The sequence below is a fragment of the Mirounga angustirostris genome, unplaced genomic scaffold (assembly GCF_029215605.1).
Source record: "Mirounga angustirostris isolate CCGP_5_RB_7025 unplaced genomic scaffold, mMirAng1.0.hap1 SCAF_10, whole genome shotgun sequence".
Classification (NCBI taxonomy): domain Eukaryota; kingdom Metazoa; phylum Chordata; class Mammalia; order Carnivora; family Phocidae; genus Mirounga; species Mirounga angustirostris.
The window spans coordinates 30,715,171-30,726,646 of NW_026991718.1; the positions used below are offsets into that span (position 1 = coordinate 30,715,171).

Consider the following 11,476-nt stretch of genomic DNA (forward strand, 5'->3'; position numbering starts at 1 on the left):
CAAAGAGTAATGACTAAAGCTCATGATTATGCTCCTTTTTCATTTTTTTTAAATGAGAATCTAAGAGAATACTCTTCTGGTGTGTCTGCCAGGCTGACTTGAAGGCAGTTCTCAATGCAGACTGTTTTTTGTGAAAAAAAAAAAAAAATCACAGAAACAAGTGACCTACTACTATTAAAAGACAGTCTTCATGGGAGTATGTACATCCTAGAACATATGTTTTTAAACTTTGCAGTCATGCCCTGTAATCTAATTTGGAATCCAATGACTTGGTATCTTTTGGTTCTTCTACTCACTGTTGTGAGGGACAGCTCTCCGCATATATAGTGTTCCTTTCACTTAGCTCATCCAGAGAAAGGGTTGAAGAAGAACAAGTATCATTGCTTCCACTAACTGAAGTTTGCATTTCAGATATCCAGGGCCAGCTTTACAGAGCCGGGATTCCAGAAAGATTTCCTGACTGTCTCCCGCTCCCACCTCACTCCCACCTCACATTGTCCTCTGACCCATTTGCCAATGTCTGGAAGTCTACCATTAGGAGGATGCTTTCCTTTGGGTTAACAATTCCATTCTCCCATAATCCCATTGGAAAAGAGAGTCCTGAGAAGCAGGCCAAAGTGGGGAGCCTGGAGTTAGCGGAGGGTGCTGTGAGGACACTGTGGCCTCCAAGGGTGGAGGGTGGAAGAAAGGGGGGTCCAGAAAGGGGAGACAAGGTACCACAGAGGGTCTAAACTAAAGCTATTCCCCATTTTTTAGTCATTTATTTTTTCAGAAAGCATTTATTGAGTACCAACATCCCCACCTTGGTTTTACCTCTGGACATAGTACTGAGCATAGCGATATAAAATAGGAAGTTGAGCAAAGTTGATGAGCAAGCTGAACTGCTCTCTCCCGTACCTCAGCAGTGAGAGAGCCGGCCCGTGCGTGAGCAGCTGGTCCCACAGGGACTCAGAGGCCAGGTGCTCACATCACACCTTGAGCAGCCGTTTGGAAGGAAATGAAACAGATTATTGACAAATGAAAGTTTAAGGGAATCGTGAAAACTCTGAATGCAAAGCAGGTGGGGGGTTGCCATTAAAATAGTTCACCTAAAAATAGTCTAATTCCATCTAGGGGCCAAACCTGATTAGGTTTCTTGTTCATTTGGGTTCACAGTTTGTCTATAGCCTCCTTTGACTTTGTGGGCCCAACACTGGAAGGGAAGAGGGTGTCCCCTCAATCTCTATGCTTAGCCCATCATCCGAAGCAGAGCCCAAGAATGGAGAGGCTTGGAGACCAGGAAGCAAACATGGAACGTGGAGCTGTCTGGAGCTAGAAAAGGCTTGAAGTGATTTAGAAGGAAAGTTAGCAAGCCCTCCTTTTGATTTGCCTCCCCTCAGACAAATGAGGTTAGAACCACAGTGGGGTGGTCCATAAAATTCCCAAACATTTGGCCTCTCCTGTGGGCCGGGCCCTCACACGGCTAACCCCAGGGCATGTAAAGGAGAGCGAGGCCAGCCCTGCGTGGGGAAGCTTGTTTCGCACTCAGCTGAGGCACAGGGCAGTGGTCTGAGAAACCAAATCCATCCGCAGAGCTCATTCTTGAGTCTGGCAAAGGCATAGCTGCTCAGGGAATTCCACTGCTGAGGGGAGATCATTGAAATCAGAACCTGGGAAGGTGATTGTGCTGGGCAAGTTTCATGCCTCCCACTCTCCCTCAGCCCCTTCTTAGAGGAACCGCCCTCTGACACAGGGCTGGGCCCAGGATCCTGGGTGTCTTGACCATGTGACCCTGAGCCCTTGCTGTCCCCTCTGGCACCACAGCTGCCTGGCACAGGGTGGCTCTGGCTGGCCAGTGACCCAGGACCCAAGGCCCTGCGAGAACCGATGGCGGGTCTCTCTCCCAGCAGCACCAGCAGTGGACGAAGCAGCCTCGCTCAGTTGGGTTTTGCCACAAGAGCTTCATTTGTCACCCCTGCTCTGTGGAATGTCCCTTCCTCCTGGCGATGTAGAGGAGGCCAAAGAGGTTATGGGAGGCCAGAGTCAAGGAGTGACCCAGGAGAGAAGCAAGGAGGAAGCCCATGGCGGGACAGAAAAGCAGACACAGAGGGCAGCTGAGGCCCATGGAGGAGCCTGAAATGCCCGTCACCAGTCCCACGGCAGCGTCCCCCAAGCCAGACGGGATCCAGAACCGCCCTCCGGCCCCTCCTCTGCGAGTTCTGACCCTGGTGGCTCTTGTCTTGCATATCTGTGCAATGTTCCTTATTGCTCTGTGTGGAGCAATATCAAACTCACCCCAAACACCCCCGACTTGGGTGAGCTCGAGGTTTCTCCCCCTCGCTAACGAATGAGCCAGAAGACAGTTTCGCAAGAGGTCCCTGGCCTCTGCTGAGCAACAGAAGGCCAAAAGGATGATAGGGTCCCAGGGAGACCAGTGAGGTCCTTTGCCCTCTGGGAGCACAGAGTGAAACTGCAGGCTGTTTCGTTGCTGGGCACTTGGGGTTATTTATTTATTTATTTTTCACACAAATCATTTTGCCAAAGTTTAGAGGCAACAATATGGTGCAGTAGAAACAAAACTAGAACAAGGGTCAGGAAATCTGTGCCTCCCTTAATCAGCTCTGCGAGGTTGACCGAGCAATTTAAGTCCCTGTCCCAGTTTTGTCATCAGAAATGCAGGACGAATAATTGCCCTACCGCCTTGAAGATTTTTTGTGAAGATCACATAAAAATAGGCATACAAAGCCTTGGGGGAGCATGGATAAGAGCTATATTATTTTATAAACTGTAAATGACAATGCCAACCGACAAAGGAGTCGCTACCACGCCCCTCTGCCAAACTTGATGGACTCAGCACCAAAGAAGCCAAAAGATGAATGTCTGTATCTCCTGTAAATGAAGACTGTGGCTTCCTGCCAACAACCAAAGTCGCTGTTAATTCCACAAGGGACATTAGCCGAATTAGAATTTGTCCCCCTCCACTGCCTCCCCGTCTCCTCTCTCTCTCTCTCTCTGTCTCTCTCACTCGCTCACTCTTGCTCACTCTTGATCTCAATTTCCAGCTGCAGCTAACCACACAATCCAGCTGAAATAGAAAGTTCTCATGCAGTTTCCAATTCCAAGATTTGTTAATTTACTGGCACATCAGTTGGCTTATATCCTCGGGCTTATTGCCACAGGGTTACAAAAGGGCTGCTTCAGCACCCCACCAGCACATTCTCTCCCAACCACATCCAAAAGCAGGAGGGAAGATTTTGCTTAAATGTCTCTAGGGCATTTCTATCATGAGGGCAGAAAACTTGTCTGGGAATGCGCCCCTCCCCACACACACCCCCCCAACACAGAACGTGCAGCAAAGAGCCTGGGAAAGGCTCTCAGCGTCTCTAGTAGGAGTGGGCACCGCCCGCGAGAGAAAAGTAGGGGGTGGGGTTGCAAGGCGGTAGCACAGAGGAGACATCTATAGGGTTGGCAAGAGAATTTCAGTGCGGAGAATGGAGTTCATTCTCACTAAATGAAGCAGAAGAATTTGTTCCAGGGTATTAACTGGCCAACAAAACTGGGAAGGCTGAAGAAACAGATTCTGGGTTGGGTATTCAGAAAAGAGTCCTACAGTCACCCTGCTGCCTGGTCTGTGCTCAGAAAGCCACAGGCTCCAGAACCACACTGCCGTGGCCATGACCAGGAAGCCACCAGCACTGTTGCCACCCCCTTGGTCACACCACGTCTGCTGTGGTCCACACCAGGTTCACGGGTGGCCCATCCCGCCTCTTACACCCACAAGGCCAGAGACCGGACATTATCTCTGCTCTGTCAGCTACAGAAAAACCAAACACCTCCCCAAGCAAATTTGCCAGCAGAAACTTGGCTCCCCCTCAATTCAGTGGTTCAATTCTGAATTCAGAATTCAGAATTCTCTCATAGAAGAGCATTCAACAGGCAGAACCAAATCACAGCAGAAATTATAGCTGCAAGAGAGTCTGGGAAATGTCCTTGTTCGCTCTTAATCACCTGTGATACAGGGAGGTACACCAGGGGAAGGAAGGAAGACACTGAGTTCCAACCCCACATAATCAGCCACAGCAACCAACTGTGTCTGCCACACTCTTCTTTGGGCTAGAGTTTCTAACTCTAATTGCATCAATCCATATGTTTAAGGTGGGGGCCAGGGGTGGGGTCTATGCCTGATTCCAGAGGCACAGGACATGACAATCAGTATACCTCATTCTCCTGGCCACAGTAATTGGCTCATACAGACACATGCCTTAGGACTGTTCAAGCTGATCAACTCGGGACTTTTGCCTAAGCTCCTGGAAAAGAGACTTGCTCTTTCCAGCTGAACATGAACCTGAAAAATCTAGAGCTGCTACATATATCTTTCATTGCAAGAGAAAAGCCCATCTGAGAATGGAGCCAACTGAGAGAGGCAAAGCCAAGAGACAGACAGAAGCTGGGATCTGATGACATTTTTGAACCCCTGGATTCAGCCATTCCTGAAGCCTTCTGAGCTTTTCAGGTACATGAGCCAATATCTTTTCTTTTTGTTTAAGTTCATTTTAATTGTCATTTGGCGGGGGTGGGGGGGACACACAGGAATGTTATCCAAGACCCATTTTGATCATTGCCCTGAACGTGCAGGAGGCAGCCACTGGTTTATTGAGATTAGTACCCAGCTCCTCAAGAGTTAACCGCTCACACTGAAGTGAGAAAGTCCAGAGACAATGGGGAAAGGGAGCAGCTGGAGCTAGGGTTACAGCATGGACAGCTGTAGCCTTGGCTTGTCTTCATTGATACAAAAACCACTCTTGTCTCTGAATCCCCAGTGAGGGGGTGTTTGTTTTGCTCTGAAAGATGACAAGGGTCTTAACATTGTCTTTGGGAATCCCATTTAGAAGTGATAATATCAGAATGCGTTATTCTATTTTCAAATATATATTAAATATATATTAAAAATTTTGCATTTTGAATGAATAAACATTATTTTTAATCAATCAAATAAACTAATTAATAACAATGCATACATTCGTCTTCCTGTCTAGCATCAAAGATGTTGTGCAAATGAACTGCTCAACACACTCAAGCTGGTTTATTTCTTCAACCATCGCCTAAGTGAGGAGAGACGAGGGGCCCCAAGAATCTGATGGTTCTCAGCCTTGAGCACACAACAGGGCCAGGGGACCCTCAGGGAGTCAGTGCACGGGGACCCTGTGCCTGCCACCAGATCCCCCTTTGGGAATGGAAACCTGATTCCACCAGATGCTGCTAAGATTGTCAGTTGATAGGCCTCAGCTGTCCACCCTCTTTGAGGATTAGTTTGGTTGAAGATTACTGCCTCATCCAAGGTCACGCTCCTTCCAAGGGCAGCCCGTATCCAATGACCGATGCAGGAGAGAAAGGCCACGCTCCCTCACCCACCTGGGACAAGGGAAGGGCCACCTTCATTGGCAGGTGTCTCAGTCACCTTCCGCTCCAGCCACTCTTGCTCCCTCCCCTTGGTGTGGACCCCAGCAGCACTCCCCAGTAAACACCCTGCTCTCTACCCCCCTTCTCAGAATCTGCCTCCCAGGAGACCCCTGCAGACCCGCATCTCAGACAGCAGCTGCTGGACTTAGGGGTTCAACCAGGTATAACAGAAAAAGATTCCAAACCAATTTCCATACTTCTCAACCACATCTCAATTCCTGCTGCTCCCCATCCCTGCCCCATCTTCTTGTGCAAATAAAATTATCCTTCATGGTCCAGCTTCATGGCCCATCTTCTCTACGAAAACTCCGCAGAACCCCCCAGCAGCAGTGGGCTCTCCCTGTCCTGAGCTCCCACAGCATTTTGTGGGTGCCTCGTTCAGGATGCGTCACCTGCTTGGGTTTTTGAAGTTTTACATTGTTAGTTTCTGCCACTGAGTCTTTGAGTCTGTGAGGTACCTCCTCTGAGCCAATTTCCTGTTCTATTAAATGAGAGCAACGATACTTCAGAGGATAAGATGAGCCAACAGCCCGTACCCCAGCATCTGGCCCCCGAAAAAATTCAATATGCCAACTTCTTCTCTCCCTCCTTCTAAATGGGCCGCTCTCCTCAGGAACAATGGAGTGTCTTCTCTTTCTCTGCTCTTTCAGGGAGGAGGCAAGCAGCAGAAGCTCCCGTGAGAGTATCTGCCCTCCCCACCCACTGCCGTCCACAGAGGCTCGGCTATTTGCACACAGAGGGAGCGATATCATTTGTGGCTTTGAAGAAACAAAGGATTGACACAGGTACTCCTATGTGGTCACATTGCAGTCAGCTTGCCCTAGAACATCTAAATGTCTGTCTATTTTTAGGATCAGAGTTCATTTTCTGGCTTGGTGTGAGCACCCAGGTTGGGGGAGGAAGTTAAAAGTGGTTGGTGTTTCACAGCTAGGTATATATCCAAAGGAATTGAAAACAGGGACTCCAACAGATACTTGCACGCCAATGTTCACGGCAGGATTATTCCCAATAGCCAAAAAATGAAACAACCCAGGTGTCCACCACCAGACGACTGGATAAACAAACCATGGTGTATATGAATGATGGAATATTATTCAGCCTTAAACAGGAATGAAGTTCTGACACCTGCCTCACCATGGATGAACCTTTAAACCACGAAGCTAAGTGAAATAAGCCAGACACAAAAAAGACAAATATTGTAGGATTGCACTTATATGAGATGTCTGGAATAAGCAAATTCATAGAGACAGAAAGCACATTAGAGGCTAGCAAGGGCTGGGGAGAGGGGCAAGTGGGGAGTTAGTTACAGAGTTACAGAGTTTCTGTTTGGGGTGATGGACACCTTTTGGAAATAGGAGTGATGGTTGCTCAACATTGTGAATGTCATCAGTGCCCCTGAATTTATATAAAAATCACACATTTTATGTTGCAAATATTTTACCACAATTTTTAAAATTGATATGATAATATATCAAAAAAAACCCATTGAATTGTACTTTAAATGAGTGAATTATACAATATGTGAATTGTAGCTCAAGAGAACTTTTTTATTTTTTTTATTTTTATTTTATTTTATTTATTTATTTATTTATTTGAGACAGAGAGAATGAGAGAGTGCCTGGGTGGCTCAGTTGGTTAAGCGACTGCCTTCGGCTCAGGTCATGATCCCGGAGTCCCGGGATCGAGTCCCGCATCGGGCTCCCTGCTCGGCGGGGAGTCTGCTTCTCCCTCTGACCCTCCTCCCTCTCATGCTCTCTGTATCTCATTCTCTCTGTCTCAAATAAATAAATAAAATCTTTAAAAAATAAATAAATAAATAAATAAATAAATAAATAAAATGAGGTTTACTATAATTATTCATTCTGGGGCACAAAGAACTGTATAAAATTCAAAGACAAAAAACAAAACAAACAAAAAACCCAAGCTCAATCCATAACTGAACAAGAGATGTGACATTTTCAGCGAGGGTCTCCCTCTGGACATTCTTTTCCCTGGGGCCCAGGCCAGTCTGCAGGGCCGCACTCCCAGCAGCTTCTGAGGGAACCCCAGCTTTGTTGCAGACAGTGCTCTCCCAGGATTGTGGTCATTTCATCCGGCAGCTGAAGACCCGCGCAGCGCCCCCCACCGCCACCCCCAGGTAGGACAGGTCTTGCACGGCGCTCTTGGTGGTCGTGTTTCTCCCGCCTTTGCAGCAGAGAGGACTAATCCATGGAAAGGCTGGCTTCTGGGATGGGTGGGGTTGGGATAGGGATCTCGAGAGGCTAGCAAGTGCTCTCTCCCCGCAGGATGCAGAGACCGAGATGTCAGAACCCACCTGTTAATGCTCCCACATCCCTTCTCTCGTTTTACCACCACCAACGAGGCCACAAACATAACGACCCGCCTCAGATCCTGCGGCGGGTACTTCTCTCCTTGGGTTCGGAGAGTGAACTCAATTTAACATAAAAATTAGTTAGGGAAGCCGGTTTGCATCATACAGGAGTCAGGAGCCTATGGGCCTATAAAGGGCACATAGGAAATGTAGGTGAACAAAGCAAGCTTCATTCAGTGAAGTGTTTTAAGTGATATTTCTTAATATTCACGTCATCTTTGGCAATGGTCTCAATTTTTAAATGTCCTGAAGATGCAAGCCCAGGCACAACTTCATGCCTTTATTCAGGCTGTTGCCTCTGGACCAGACTCGTCAAATGAATTTTTACCACAATCCTTTAAGGTAAGTGTTATTAACCCCATTTCTGCAAACAAAGGGTCACGCAAGATGGCTCCCTGTTACCAGGGTCCAAGACAGACTTCATGATGTCACAAGGCATGAGCTAGGGAATGTGCTGTATCAGGGAAAGGGCGAATGAATCAAGCAAGGATCTACAAAATGAGCGAAGGCAGCCATCCCTGGATCCGTCCATCCTCCCAACTAGTCCAAGCCCAGGAACAAAGCTGAGAGTGGTTCCAAGTGGGCTGGGTTTCCCAACCGTTTATAGGAGCTGTCTGAGAATGCCAACTGCCCAGATCTTGGGGTCCGTGGGATAGCAGAGTCCCTCCTGTCAGGAAAAGGAGTGGGCCCATGGGCTAAGCTGAGATGCGCTGCCTCCTGTGGGGAGTCAGTGAGAAGCTCCCACCCGGTGCCCCGCGGGCTCACTGTCCAGGCAGCTAGAGTGAGAACCCACGGTCACTTTAGACAATTCTGATCATCACACCACATGAGGAAATTGAGGCCCAGAGAGTTTAAGACTTGTGGGCAAGATCACACAGCTGGTGGATGGTGGAACCCAGATTCTATCTATTTTTATTTTATTTTATTTATTTTTGACAGAGAGAGAGAGCACAAGCAGGGGGGACAGCAGAGAGAGAGGGAGAAGCAGACTCCCTGCTGAGCAGGGAGCCCGATGCGGGGCTTGATCCCAGGACCCCGGAATCATGACCTGAGCCGAAGGCAGACGCTTAATGATTGAGCCACCCAGGCGCCCCAGGAACCCAGATTCTAAATCAGGCTTTTCTCACCACACTGTATCTCCATGAACATCCTTGTTATCCAACCCATGGCCCTCACTGTTTTCTCTTGGACCAGCCCATGGGGTCAGCGCACCTGTAGGTATCTCAGGTTGATGGTGGGCATGGGGCGGAATCCTGCTCTCCCAGTTTCTCTGGGATGACTGGAGCCATGGGGAGGCCTTGGAGACACCAGTAACACCAGGTCACTCTGTGCTGCCTGTCTCTGAGATTTCTAGATGGCAGGGTCACTTGTCTTTCTCTTTCCTTCTAAGTTTGATTTCCCAGTTTCCAGTGCCAGAGGCTCACCCTGAGAAATATCTATACTAACTCAGGTAAATACAGATACCATTAACGCCTCATCTCCTTTTTCCTAGGACAACAAAAATACTGGTTCAACCTGGATAATAGTAAAGTCCTGTAGAGAGAGAAAGTGTGTGTGTGTGTGTGTGTGTCTGTGTGTGTAGATCCCTATGGGGTTCTGGGAGAGTTAAATAAAAATGTCCTTACCTTCCATGGGATTCGGTGCAGTCTGGTTATAGCCAACCACCATGAGCCAAAGACGATCATAAACGGTATGAATCTAATAGACGGCAAACAGAACGCAGAGCAATTTACACCCTATACTTACTGTAATTTCAAAGTCTCAGAGAATTTAATTAGGGGAATCCCAAAGGTAATTTAGATCTGTCTTGTGTGAAATCTGTCTTACGTTGGCCCGGTTCAGGACATTCAGGATGTATCTGTGTCCCTCACCTTTCCTTCTCTTTTACCGTCCCATTTGGCCAGAGTCCTGGCCTTGACACCTCTGAGCCTTGCCCCTAAGGAAACATATGTCCCACAGACTGGCCCCCATAACAGAGACATTCTTTGGGTTCTCTTGTTGGCTGGAACTATTTTGCCAGTCTGAGAAGTTGCTGCAGGGACAGCTTCACCTGTCCCCCTGGCTCTGTCTGCTCTCACAGCTGTGGCAATGTGGGCGCCTGATGGGAATGCAGTCAGTGCCCTGGGAGGAATCTCTGGTTGGAGAGAGCAGGTTGTGAGATAAAAATGACATTCCAAATGTTATAGAAGGCATTTGGAGATGTAGCCTGAGAAATTCTGGAGGACATGCAAGTCGCTCCCAGCAACAGAAGATGCAAGGACACATGGTCTGAGAGAGGCCAGCTGACTTCGGAGTCATTTCAAGCACGTACTCTGACCTACCCAGGAAGCAGCTGGCCAGAGAAGGCCCCAATGGGGATCCATTGGTGACCTTGTGGTCCTCAACCTTACTGCCTTAATAATGGGGAGATAATAGTTAAAATATTTACAAAGGCAACTATTTCTCTCCAGTGTGCTTGCTTGCTTGATTTACAAGTCCGGGGCCAAAGCCTGGCTGTCTGGGATGACAGGGAGCTAGGATTCTATTCTTTAATCATCCTTATTTTTAGTCACAAGGATAAGGGAGTTGAATTACTAGGCTATCATCCCCTGAAGCTGAAATCCCTCTGTTCCTAAGAATCTCAATGGAAAGTTTAGGCCTGTTTTTGTGTTCTATAACCTCTATTTTTGGACTAGAGGTATTCTCCAAAACCTACTTTTTAAAAATCCAGATTTGCTAACCTGTATATAACCTTATTATTTTTCCCTCTTCATCTGCTCTGTCATCACCACTCCCCCAGCCCCCTGAGATCCACCCCTGTCAAACACCTACTGCACAGGGAACGTTGCTTTGAAAGTCGTCATTCCTTTCGTAGGTAACTGCACAGAACAGCAAGAAGGCGCTTGGGGGAGGTGGAGAATTCCGCTCCTCATGGAATTTGGAGAGCAAGCTTGAGCTGGGAATTCAGCAGTCAGCAAAGGTGCCGGGCCTTTTTCTGGAGACCTGTCAGTCCTCAGTTGAATGTCAGAGTACACTCCCGGTCCGCCTGCAGTTTTCATCTGATGGTGTTGACCTTTCCAACTGGGTGTGTTCCCGAGGCAAGTTTCCCATGGATTCAATGAGCTGCATTTGGGATCGGATGAGTAATTACATTTTTTCTGGCTTCCCACCCCATCCTAATTAGTGTACTTTACCTAACCAGAGCCAGCGGGGCTGCCTCAAAGTCTCTGCATCCCTTCCTCCTGGATCTACGAAGCTTGTTTGACTAGAAAGTAAATATTATTTGCTAAAAGTAGCCCCGACCGGGTTTCCAGGCTCAGGAGTCTTCATCCCCCTTCCTGCCTTCTTCCCCACCCCAACCCCAATCTTTCTTCTTCCCTGTCAATTTATGCAATAATAGAACCTTGATCTTTAATCATCCTTTTTTACCTTTTCAGTTAGCATCACACCTTTGGGCTCATCTGAGAAAGACTCTGGGGATGGGATGGTGGGTGAGTGGGAGACCCTGGTGGGCAGTGAGCTGTGGGGCCGACCTGAGAGCACAGGTAGAGGCCTGAGAATATTTCCAAGGAAGGGTAGCCCACCCCCCAACGACCATTCTCATGAGGGAAGGGAGGATAGAGTCCAGGTGAGCCTTCCTCGAAGTGGAAATGGTCGAGGTGTGGCTCTTGGGATGAGCAGGCTTGA

General features: G+C 48.0%; 1 long non-coding RNA gene across 1 annotated transcript; it reads left to right on the forward strand.

The window, feature by feature from the left end:
* The first annotated feature begins 6,141 nt into the window (after positions 1-6,141).
* Positions 6,142-10,758, forward strand: LOC135361731 (uncharacterized). Its single transcript, XR_010405528.1, has 3 exons — positions 6,142-6,224; positions 7,402-7,576; positions 10,665-10,758. It is a non-coding gene; the product is annotated as an uncharacterized LOC135361731 (long non-coding RNA).
* Positions 10,759-11,476: the final 718 nt, after the last annotated feature.